Source organism: Copadichromis virginalis, linkage group LG20 (genome assembly GCF_057382275.1).
Source record: "Copadichromis virginalis isolate Kocher_CV1m ecotype Utaka linkage group LG20, C_Virginalis_male_GT1.1, whole genome shotgun sequence".
NCBI classification, from domain to species: Eukaryota; Metazoa; Chordata; class Actinopteri; order Cichliformes; family Cichlidae; genus Copadichromis; species Copadichromis virginalis.
Genome location: NC_140637.1, coordinates 29,823,948 through 29,836,059, shown reverse-complemented (window position 1 = coordinate 29,836,059; position 12,112 = coordinate 29,823,948).

The window sequence follows — 12,112 nt, the reverse complement described above, 5'->3', positions numbered from 1 at the left end:
TTTGAAAGCTGTTTTAACCATTGAAAAGACAGAGAGAGAGAATCATCACCCACCCCTATAGCTAGCGTGAAAGGAAATGATGGCGAGCAGATGCATGAATCCCAATTTTACTGATCCTCGTATGATTCAAAACAGTCTCCGTCAATATCTTGTTGAAACCTGAACACGAGTTTTTTTTTTGAAAAAAATAATAAGTGCACAGAATCTCTTCTAACATGCGTCTCCATCTGCTCCACATAAAATTATTTCAGCTAACTAGTGCATCAGATGAACCATAGTTCACTGCTCGGATTTACACTGCAATAAAAGGACCAATTAAATGCCCATTCTCTTAGTTTCTCTTATGTAATGGCGCTGTTTGGCTGAGAAGACTTCAGCTGGTATCCAGCTGAACTTGGTCATTGTCTCATACTCTGCTGCCAATCCAGCCCATGTGTTGACATGCCCCATAAAAATTTAACTGCCATTTTACAGAGCTGTAACAAGTCACAAAGAGACACACCAGGTGTCTCTAACAACCGCTTTTTAAAAAAATTACTGACATTCTAATTTACCACTGTGAATGGAATTGGTAATTAGCCACAACCACCAACAACAAAAAAAAAACACTACAAAAAAAAGACACTAAAGCAGCAGTGCTACAAAATGAAAAAGCTGTTCAATTTCACACTAGCATATATGTTTGAGATTGTAGCTTAATCTTCGTCCTCTGATCCATGCATGACTACCTTTGTACACATCATTCAAACCAATAGGAATTATATTTAATTCTCCTGTCACACAACTTATTCAAACTTCATTAGCCTTCTGGGCACAGAGGTGGGTGACGGCAGTAGCAGAATCCAGTTATGATTTAACATAGCAGGGTTCAGCCATCATTCACATGAACACATGGCTGGAAGAGGGGGCGTTGACTAGCAATAGGACGCAAGCTTTCATCACTCACGAATGTTGAAAATTCATCATTACAGCATATATGGCATAAATGCATGCAGTGAGGTTTTGCTCTATCTGCCTTATAGCAATATATAGCACTGCGTTGTTGATGATTGAATAAAGTCTGATTAGGTTAGTGTACACCACACTAAAAAATAGCATTAATTAATATGTAACAATAAATTAAATGCTAAATGGTCAATCCTGGAATAAAACTCACGTACTGTCATGCAATCCAGAAATTCCTTGAACCTTGTGCTATATTAATACAATAATAAAATAATATAAGTACATGAGAATACAAGTGTTCAATTTAAATTCTAGTTCTAATAAATGTACTCAGGTTGAATATGTTATGCAGAAATAAGCTGTGAAAATTATTAAAAACTACAGCTCCATTGTCTGTTGCCTGTTTATACTGTTGCATTGAGAGAATGAATCTAAGCATCATTAGTTTAAATTCAGATTCATCTCTGCTACCGTTGATTTAGCCTAACATTAACCAAGAACACTGGCGCTCTCTGCGTCAGTCCAGCATAGTGCATTAGTGTAAATTCACCACAGTATGAAAAACTGTTTATCCTGCAATAAACTGCTTAGTATTCCATCCTATTTTGCAGGAAATTTTGCAACGTAAAAATACATAATTTACCAAAATACATCACATAGAGATCCAATATTTGATTGAAAATTGAGTACATTACATGTAAGCCTTAAATTTCCATTTTATCAAATGCCACTGAGCAGACCTTGCCTTTAAATATAGCCTCTCTCCATCATCTCCTGTCCCCTCTTTCTTATATCATTTTCCATCTCTGAGTGAAGTTATCTGTCATTCTGGGAAATACAGCATCTATACCTTTAGCTAGCAGACACACTGTATGGCAAGTGCATAGAAACAGTTTTTTGTTTGCTGTTAGAAACTTTGCATTTTAAATTACCACAGCACGTTCCTCCCTTTATGCCTTTTTCGACCACAATTTACCGACATCTGGACTCTTTCTGGGCTACTCTAACCCCTGAATATAGCACTAAAATGATAAATAACCATTTATCATTTATCATACTGCTCTTGCTCTTGACGAAGGCGGTCGCACTTTTCTCCTCTCCTCCTCTTCTCCTCTCCCTTAGCTTCCCTGCTTAGCGTCTTATGTCTTTGTCTAGTCTCGTGTTTTTTGTATTATTTTTCCCTGGAACACTCTTTCACAGTCTGTTCTCTAAAACCTAAAAGAGGAATTATGAATTGGATCAACTGGTCCCTAAACGCAATTGACACCCCTTTCTCAACGAGAAGTTTGGGCTTGGGTGAGCCTGAGTGCTGAAGATATCTACCTATTTGGAACCATGGTAACAGGGTTCTGGCTGATCGGAGCTGGCTTGGCCCTGACTTATTGAAGAATTAAGAAAGCGGAATCGGCTGTTCAAACCTCCACAAGGCTGCCCGCTGGGATTGAAACGATGGGAAGAGGCATGAGTTTCTCAAAATGGGCTCATTGAGTGCAGCACGGATAAGATCTTGGAAAGGCTACGGCTGCTGTGAATACTCAGAATAAGATCTCTGAGTGCAGACTGGATTACATCTCGGAAGGGCTAGCTCAGAATAACATCTCTGAGCGCAAATTGGATGACATCTTGGGGAGGCTCACTGTTGTGAGTTCTCAGAATAGGCTCCTTGAGCACAAGAATGACAACATCACAGAACGCAAGTATGGCGAAGCTCGCGGCTCTCCAACAGGAGATTGAGAGACCAGTGTTGGACTGTAGAACTGCTTTGAAATTCACATGAGCTGTTCCCACTAAAGTAAAAAGCACCATCATTTCATGCGGATACCCTCTCGGCGCCAGCTGCAGTCGCAAGCTGCGGTCGCAAGCTGCGGTCGCAAGCTGGAGCCTAACAAAAACACCCTGATAACGACTGTGTTTAGACTGTTCCTTCCCATTCCATGCAAGGCCACCTGGGTTGGCTGGAAGACTGTTTACTTAGCCTAGCAGGGCGAAGGAAACTGTCTCAGCTGAACTCTGGACACACACACACATACATATACACTGATGTGCACACACTCATCCCCTCTCCCTTTCCAAACGCCTTCGACGCTTGTTCCCTTCCGATGCTGACGGTGGATCAAGGAGACCAGCGCACAGGCTGCAGGCCCGGATGTACTGTCTAAATCGGCCTTTACCCACCCCTGTTGCTTGTCATGTGTTTCTTTGGTGTTTTAAGAGTTTTTTTTTCATGTGCTATGTGCAGAGGTGTTTTTTTCTGTTCTCAAACTGATCTCCCTGTTGGAGCTCAGTCTGAGTGGAGTTATTTTTTTTCTCCTTATCTTTCCTCATGTGGTGCATTTTCCATTGTTAAACCTCTCTGACCTGTCTTCCCCATGTGATGTTTTGTGTAATGTATGTATGGTCGGAGGGTAAGATCGCACCGCCATTGCGTGCAATAGGTCGGCAGCCTTATGAAATTTCCCCTTGTGGGACTAATAAAGGTATATCAAATCAAATCAAATCATTTAACCACATCATCCATTATTTGTATGCAATAAGCCCCAGTGACAGAGGACGCACCGTCCATTTAGGCTCAAATCCATTTGTTGTTTTGAAGGGATGCAGTAATGTGAAATAGTAATGCCACTCCAATGTCTTAAAGCTAAAGTAATGAGCCTGTTTTGAAAATGTAAGGAGTACAAAGTACAGATGACAGACTGATCACCAATAGCTGAGCACATGTGATCGATGCCAAAGGGGCCAGTGGCTTTATCGTATATCTACATCTTGGAACATTTTAGAGATTTGTAAAGGCAATGCAGTGCTTTGAATTGAATTAAGCTGTGCACAAATTGAGATACATGTATTTTGGAAGCCTTCTAGGAAATTTTGCTTTGTGATCACAACCATTCTCAAATCCTATTCCCTTGCAGACTGTAGGACCCCCACTGATGGATCTTGTAAATTGGATAAGTAGTTATAGACAGAGGATATTGCATCCCTTCTTAACAAGAAGAATAATTTCCATAACAGACTCCTTATGTAAATTCGGATCGGATGATGCGTTAGTTTTAATAAAACTACAAACCTGAAGAAATCTCAAAAAGATGAAATTGTAGTAAGTTAAAATTTGTAAGCTGATATTTTGTCACTAGATGTCAAAAACTATTTTCTGCAGAACAGTGTTCTTTGGGAAGGACATTCATTTTTAAAGAAAAAATATTTCATTTTTTTTTACTCAAAGAAATGTTGACATCTGTCAAATCAGTAATTTAGTAGTAGTTCCAGTAGTTTAAGATTTGCTCTAAATAACTGCAGTGTCCCTTATCATTATCAAGTACGCTACAAGTCGAATGGCAAATGCAAATGCCAATTGGAAGAGAAAGACGTGCTCCAGTATGAATTTCCTAATATCCTTCAAGAAGGAGCAGAACAATAGCTAGAGAATTAACAGCCAAGAACATAAGTGAGGAACGAGGTCGGCCCAGTCTTGTCAGTCATTGCTGGAGGAAATAAGGAGATTCTATTGGAATCTCCTTCTTTCCTCAAAAGAGCAACAAAAAGGAAATCCCACCTAACTCAACCCAAAGGCATTCCGACAAAGTAAGGGATGAGGGTGCTTAGTGGTTGAGAGTATGAAGCTGATTACAATTAGTGAATGAAAACAAACCCAGATTTATTCACCTTGGTGGCAGAAATCTTGGCGAGCACTTTGGTATTCAAAGACCGAGAGGCTGATAGAGCCCTTAGTGCCTTGGGTCTTTATGTCTCTTTCCTACTATCACCTACTGTACTTGGCTTGAGTTGACTCAGGTTTTAGGATTTTCCAATTAAGTAGTGGTGCCTGGTACCAGGTGCTTTCTTAGTACCTTTTCAGCCGGGGCTCCAAGAAAGCTGAGTTGAGCTGAAATGCTGAACTCAGATTGCATGCCACTGATTGGCCAGGGACTGACATCACCGAATGAGTCATGAGAGTAACTCCTTCACAAGAATCAAATCTGCCATTTTTGAAACCTGGCAAAGACGGAGCTGTTGCCAGGTGTCTACATACAACGCCTGCCACCTTTTGTGGCTCACTTCTTCTACCCTGAGTCATGGTAAAAGAAGCAACAGGTATTCCATCGCCTCAACATCTTACGTTATTTGTGCTAGTGTTTCAAACAAATAAGGACTCTGGACTTTAGAGCAGCTTTGTTGTAATGATCCACCCCACATTGAAGTGATACCCAAGTGTAATAGAAGACAAATGTAACCAAGTAGAGAAGAGTTGAGTCGAGCCGAGTAGGTGGAAACCAAGTCTTTCAGAAAGATTGGAAGATTGGGAAGTAAGGTGGGCACCTTCTGCAGCAAGGGCTTCTCTGAATATACTAAATGGCCCTGTAGACATTCATTAAAAAAAAAAACTGTTTCAAAATTATGAGTTTCAGAGTTTTGCATTCTTTTCATTGGATGTGTTGGCTCTTCAAAGGCAAGAGGCTCATATGTACTGGCCCTGTAGATTCTGGCGTTTTTACATTAAGTCTTAAAAGTAGATGTGTACAAATATTTAAATTCTTTATGTTATTATTATTTATCTCTTAGTCAGTGAGAATTTCCTGAAGTCGCAGATTTCTGACGTATGTTAAGTCTGATGAGCTGGTAGCTTTTGGGGGATTACACAGAAGCACATCTGCATTGGTTGCATACCAAACCTATGCAAATGGACACAAACACAATACCAAGCACAGTAGACAAGCAACTGAAAAGAAAGCAGAGGACACTTTGACTGTGGGTAATTATTTATAAGCAATTAAAAATCTTCCCAAATGTTGCTTCTAATATTTTTCCAATTTCAGTTTGAGCAGAGATGATTCTAATAGCTATCTGTGAGTGTCAAGGGGTTTTTGTTTTTATATAATTTGATCAGCTTCATAAAATGTGCTTTTGCTGTTTACTAAGCAATCTACATGTCTATGTGACTTTTCACCTAATAACTCTGTAATCAGCTACTAAACAACTTCCTGTTTTCAGAGAACAGTTAGATGTAAAGAAGAAAAACCGCAGCTCTTTCCGAGAACATGCAGATGTAGAAAAGGGGAAGAACCTGTTGCTCTGAGTGACGTTGTTATTTTTGTACACACACACAGACATAAGACATGTATAAATAAAGTACGCAGGCAGATCGCAGATCTCAGAGTGACTGCCCACACGTGTAAAGACGACTGCAGTGTTTGTGTTTTTTACTCAGGTGTCTTAGCTGAAGAACTACGGGGGGATTTTTAGAAATCCCCTGTCATTTAAATTGGTCCTTCGAGCTTAGCGATGGAAACAACAGACACGTTTCTGTGACTCCAATTCAAGGTCTGACTGCTGTATCCTGACGTCGTGGGAAGCCCTCTCTAGGTAGAGGTGAAAGACCTGGGACGTAAATTCGGGTCCAGAGATCAATAAAACACTGAGAGGCAGCCAATGATTTCTGTTAAAAGACTAACTGCAATAAATGCAAACCATGGGCAAAAAGACCACAAAAGACAATTGCTTTATAACCACAGTAGCACATATGTGGCAAAATTATTTAGTCTTTTAGAAAATAATCAATCTTTGAGTACAACTGATGAAAAAGTGGAGTTATGAGAAGATTCATTTTTCTTGATGTACTGCTTATCCAGTCTGCTATTTAGGACACAATTAAGGTCTCTGCAGGTCTCACAGTCAAGTGATTTTGAATTTAAATTAGGAAATGATGATCCTAAAGCTCAAAACTGACCATCCTTTCTTTAGGGGCCTATTTAGCTTTTAACATAAGTAGGACACTTTAATATTTCAAATTTAACCTCCATAAGCACATACCTAACCTGGCAGTCAGACAAGATTTGGGCTCAAACAAAAGGCTTATATTGAAGTAAAATGATATACTTCAATAAATGCTACGACTGCCCTTAATTTTTGGACAGTTACCTCTTTTTTACAGCATCATTCATTCCCTTTGTGTTCCAAGTAATGAACTGAAGCAAGCTGTCCCCTCTATATTTTGTGTTGATCATAAACACCTAAAAAAAATTAAAGGAACACTTGAACAAGCTTTTCGATTTGACTTTGACTCTAGCCCTCAAATGGTTGATGATTTTGGTTTCTGCCAAATATATAATTATATATATTTGATATATATAATATAATTTTATCCTCAATAAATTGCACAGTGTATGTAGTCTAGATTTTCAACTTTTCATTGATCAATATCTTATATTTGATTTAAGCACTCACCTAATTTTTTGAGCACTATATTTGATGTGCTCACATAATAAGACAAGTAGAAAAAACTGTGACTGCCAAAACAAAAAATTACTGTAAGATAACAAAAAAGTATCATTTAGATTAAAAAAAAAAACCTATTGGTTGTATCTTTAGAGATAAGACACACAAAAGAAAGCTTTCTTAGGTGGTTTGGTAGGTAAGACAGCTACCTTTTGTTTCCATTTGCCATTTCCTGTAACCATACCAATTTGCAACACATTTTCCTCATAAAAAAAGAACAGAAAAGCCTCAAAACAAGAGTAGCGAGCTGTGCTGCTGGAGTTGTCTTTGGAAATCAAGCTTTAGAGTCTCTGCCATCAGCGATGTTTGGTGTGCAACACAGGGCACATGCTGGGCAGGCTGCACAAAAATAGTAGCATTACTAAGGATCTTAGGAGGGTTTGGCTGGTCACAGGTCCCTGGGGAGGAAATCCTGATGCACTCTCTGACTATCATACACGTCCACACATGCACACACACATACACAAGCAGAAAGAAAAAAAAAACAAAGGACATGGCATAGACGAGGAAGAAAAGGAAACAGAATGATAAGACTGTATAATTCATAATAGTCATTTTAAATGGGACCCTTACTGTATTTTTATGAAAAAAAAAAACATACTTGAAACAAAATATACTTCCTGCTAAAATGAACAACAAACTGCCTGGAAACTGACTACTGGCATTAAAAGTCACGTCTTTAATAACACACAAAATTATAAGACTTAACAAAGCCTTCAGAGAGTGACGTATCCTAAAATCCAACCCTACTGCAGCTGTCCTGAAGCAGAAACCTTTTATACCAAGCTGTGATATGCCTGCAGGAAAACTGGGCAACACTGTTTCCACATAGAGAACTATATGGTCTGAAGTTTGGAACCAGCCTCAAATGGCTTTTCTGGAAACTCTAGTCTCTGGTACTTCCTTTATGGCTTAATTTTTCATTTGCTTGTATCAACCCAGAAATACACCTTCTCTCTACTCCGCATTGCTAAAATAGTGCCAGATCAGTGCTGTCAAGCTGCACAAAGAAGATGAAAAAGGCTAAATTCAGACAGGAATAGCACAGTGAATCAATTTTCAAAATAAAAGACCTTTTGCACACTAAGCACTCTACCTCTGAAACAATCCTGGTGCGATCAGAAGCCATGCAAAGGATGGAACAAAAGCACATCAGAGATGCGGTTTCACAGACAAACCAGCACGCATTGCATTTCCGGGGTTAGAAGTGACATTTCAGTGACTTCATCTTTGATTGTCTAATAAAGATTGAAGGAACCAAATATAGAGACTCAATCCTTTTAAAGATTAATTTTCATTCTTGAACAAGCTTTGATTTTTGGTGTGATTTTTGAATCTCGCTGTTACATTTTGTTCACAACAAATTACATAGGGGATGTCAGCGAAGATCTTCAACTTGAATATGTCCCTTGTGTGTCACATTACATTTTTGAAAACATTGATTTAAAAATGATTTTTTCTGTAAATGAAATAATTTTCAGTTATTTGAGTCATGGCAATGTGTTTACTCACTGTATCTCTGAACTCGATTCATATTTATATTTGGGAGTCAGCTATCCCTGGTGCCATAGTTCAACAAATGGGGTACACCCTGGACAGGTTGCCAAATAATGTACATTTGTATTTATGACAATTCAAAACTCCCACGGGATAAATTTACTAGTCTTTGACAGTTATTTCATATTTAGTGAATAATTCATGATTAAAAAAATGAAAACTTTGAATTAATTAATTTAAAATGACTTTTAATTTAGCAAAGGAGAGAATGATTACAGGAGCTGCTGTAAGCAGTTAAATGCCATCCTGTTAATGTTTGTCTTCCTACTCTGCCCACGTGAACATGAAATTGAATGCAGCACCATCACAGATTTTAGGATACACTGCAACAACAGAAGAAGTTGTGCTGCAAAAATACAATTGATTGTTCATGCAAATATATCATGTAATTACTGGTGATGAATATGTACCATATGGACCACTTAGTAAAAAGTATTAGCATCATACAAATTTGCTTGTGCATTTGTATGTAACTGCCTGAGGTACATGTTATTATTGGCTTACTTTCTTTCTTTCTTTGTACTTGTGTGACGCAGAATAAAAATGAAGGTGTAAAAGACTGTCAGATCTTAAGCTGGCATTTCCCTATTGACACCGTCAATCCCCCATTTACATTTCATATCTGGATGACTGGTTAGAGTCCCACGTGAAAAGGCCAGGTTGGATTAAGGTGTCTGTGTGATTCTATGATATCTTACGGACAGGCAGGCAGACCTAATTCCCTTTCTGGAGCAGGGCAGGTCTGAAGCCCCTAGTAAGCTCTCATCAGTCTCATCCTCTATCGCACGGCTCTCACCCTGTCATGAGATCAGCCATGATGGCATGTACTGGTGGATATACAGTAATTGCTTTGTCCTCTATCTCCCATTTTCCTTTACTTGTCTGTTATGTTTGAAGTAACCAAAAGAAATTAGGTGATACACAAGGAGAGCACAGACTCTTTCTGTCAAAGAGCCTTGTGATTTCTGTCTCAAATCCAGAAGAAAATGTCAGATTGCCTGTTATTCGACAATATTTTGATAGCATATCTGGCTGTGTTTTCCTTCTCACCCACATACATCTGGTAGCTTAGTATAAGTCAACTTTTATATATTGGTGCAAAGCAGGAAGTAGCAGATACTGCATGCTGTCTGAATATGTTGTTCTTTCTCTGTTTCACAGGGCTTATAAAACATCAACTCGTGTTTCATTTCTGCAAGCTTGCTCCTCGGGACTGGAAATCGGCAGTATCAAACAGTGAGCTAAGGTGGAACAGTAATCCAACCCAGCGCAGCCAGTTGTCAGGATTTTCTTCCTCTCCTTTAGAGATACAACAGATAAAGAGATTGTCTCACACTCATGAGTCAGAAAATGTGTTTCTCGTTGTTGCAGAACATATCCTATCCCCCATAACCGTGAAGGATAAGAATATTCAAGGTCCCTCGTTAGTATGCAAAACAACGCATCATATTTTTCACCATGTCTCATTTCCAATTGCAAATGGAGGATTGAAAAATATGCAGGAGATTACTGCATTAAACAATTTGGTTCTGCTTAATAGTGACTCCTTTGATTTGGTCCCGGGCCCCTGAGATGAGCATGGATGAGGAATGATTGAGATGCATGGAGGAGCTTGTTCCTGACTGCTTACACTGCTAAGCAGACCCACTTCACAATAATAAGAGGTCATCCCTGGTGGAGTGTGGAAATGTGTCTAATTAAAACAAAATGGTTTATCAAGAGCTGAGGCGAAGTGAGCAGCCCCAGTAAAATAAATAGCCAGCAATTTCCTGAGATTCAAATTCTGATAAGCATCTTATTAAAACAGTCCACCATCTAATGGAAATGCTTTCTATTGTAAGGGGATAATTCTTCCTCTCTCTTGTGCTCTTTTTCTCTCTCACCCAGCCTCCATGTTGCATGTGCGTGTCTTTGAGGATTCATGTACATGTTGGCAGCTAGGTGTGTACACGAGAAAACCATACTGCAACAGATTGGAAGCCTGCCTATTTTGTTAGGCGTTTTGGATTTTGCTCACCTTGCGGCTAAGCAGGAATGTAAATTACTGCTGTAGGCACACATTACTTAATTGTTTTTCATATCATCATTATTCATCTTGTCTGACAGCTCAGTTGTGGCACTGATGTGTTGAAAGATGGACCATCTGTACTTTTGTCACTTTCTCGCTTATGCTCCTTTTGGAGAGCCGTGTTCCATACTGATGGATGACATGTCCATGATTTGTTGCCATGTGATGCTTTAGATTACAGCACAAAGCTGAATCTCATGGAATGCCTCCAAGCAAGGACAAAATAATGACAATAACGCTAAATATTTTCATACAATGCTTCACTCGGCAAGCATATTAGAGGAGCTTGCAATTACCATGTCTCCTGCGAGTGCATATCTGTGGAAATTAATTGCATTTTGATATCTGCTGACAAATACCGACAAGTTCAGAAAAGTCCTCCAGTGACAGACATACGTTTGTGCCGAAGATCGGACACATTATCTTCTACTGAACCTCTGGATTGGTTGTTTTTCATGGAGAGGAGACAGAAAACATAACAAATATGAAACCTCTTCAAACTAAACTCACTGAGAGCTCACTCTCACTGCCTCCAAATAGCTGCAATTTGTTGGCTAAAACCCAAACAGGGCATGATAGTGTCAGATTTAATTTTCATTTTGCTTCTTTTTCTCTTCTGCTCACTTCCTGTGTGAAATATTTCTCCTCAGCATAGAGTAAAAAAGCGAGCCCTTCATCACAACATGGTAGCTGAGGCTCCATCAGTGAGCTATTACTGATGTAATCGGCCACTTGTGCGAATGTGGTTTCTGTGTGTAAGAGTGTGAATGTGTGCATTTGCTGATTGCATTGCAATATTCCCCAGAGCCTTTTGAGTATGTATCTGGTACCCAGTAACAAGTGGATGGTGAAAAGTAAGCAGCAGGATAGATGGACATAATGGACATAGTTCAACTGACACACAAATCCAAGTTTGAGGATTCCTTCTTGCCGCTCTGCAATTAAGAGTAAAACTAAATATACACCTGGAAGCTAAAATGGGAACACAGAATGCAATCATTTGAGCTTGAATTAGACCATTATGAGTTTTAATGTCACCTTCACACTGATCTATTGCCTTCTTGACAATAGAAGAATTATTTTTTATGTTATGAATATTAAATTCTGCAACAAAAAACCTAAGACTTTACCATGGAACAGAATTATTTGGCACCACATGCATATGACTGACAGTTAAATTTTTTAATCCGGTTGTTTCCTGTTACATTTTTGACTCTCCAGTTAAGCTGATTGCATGTGCGAGCAAGAGAGAAGGCAGAATGTTTCAGTTTC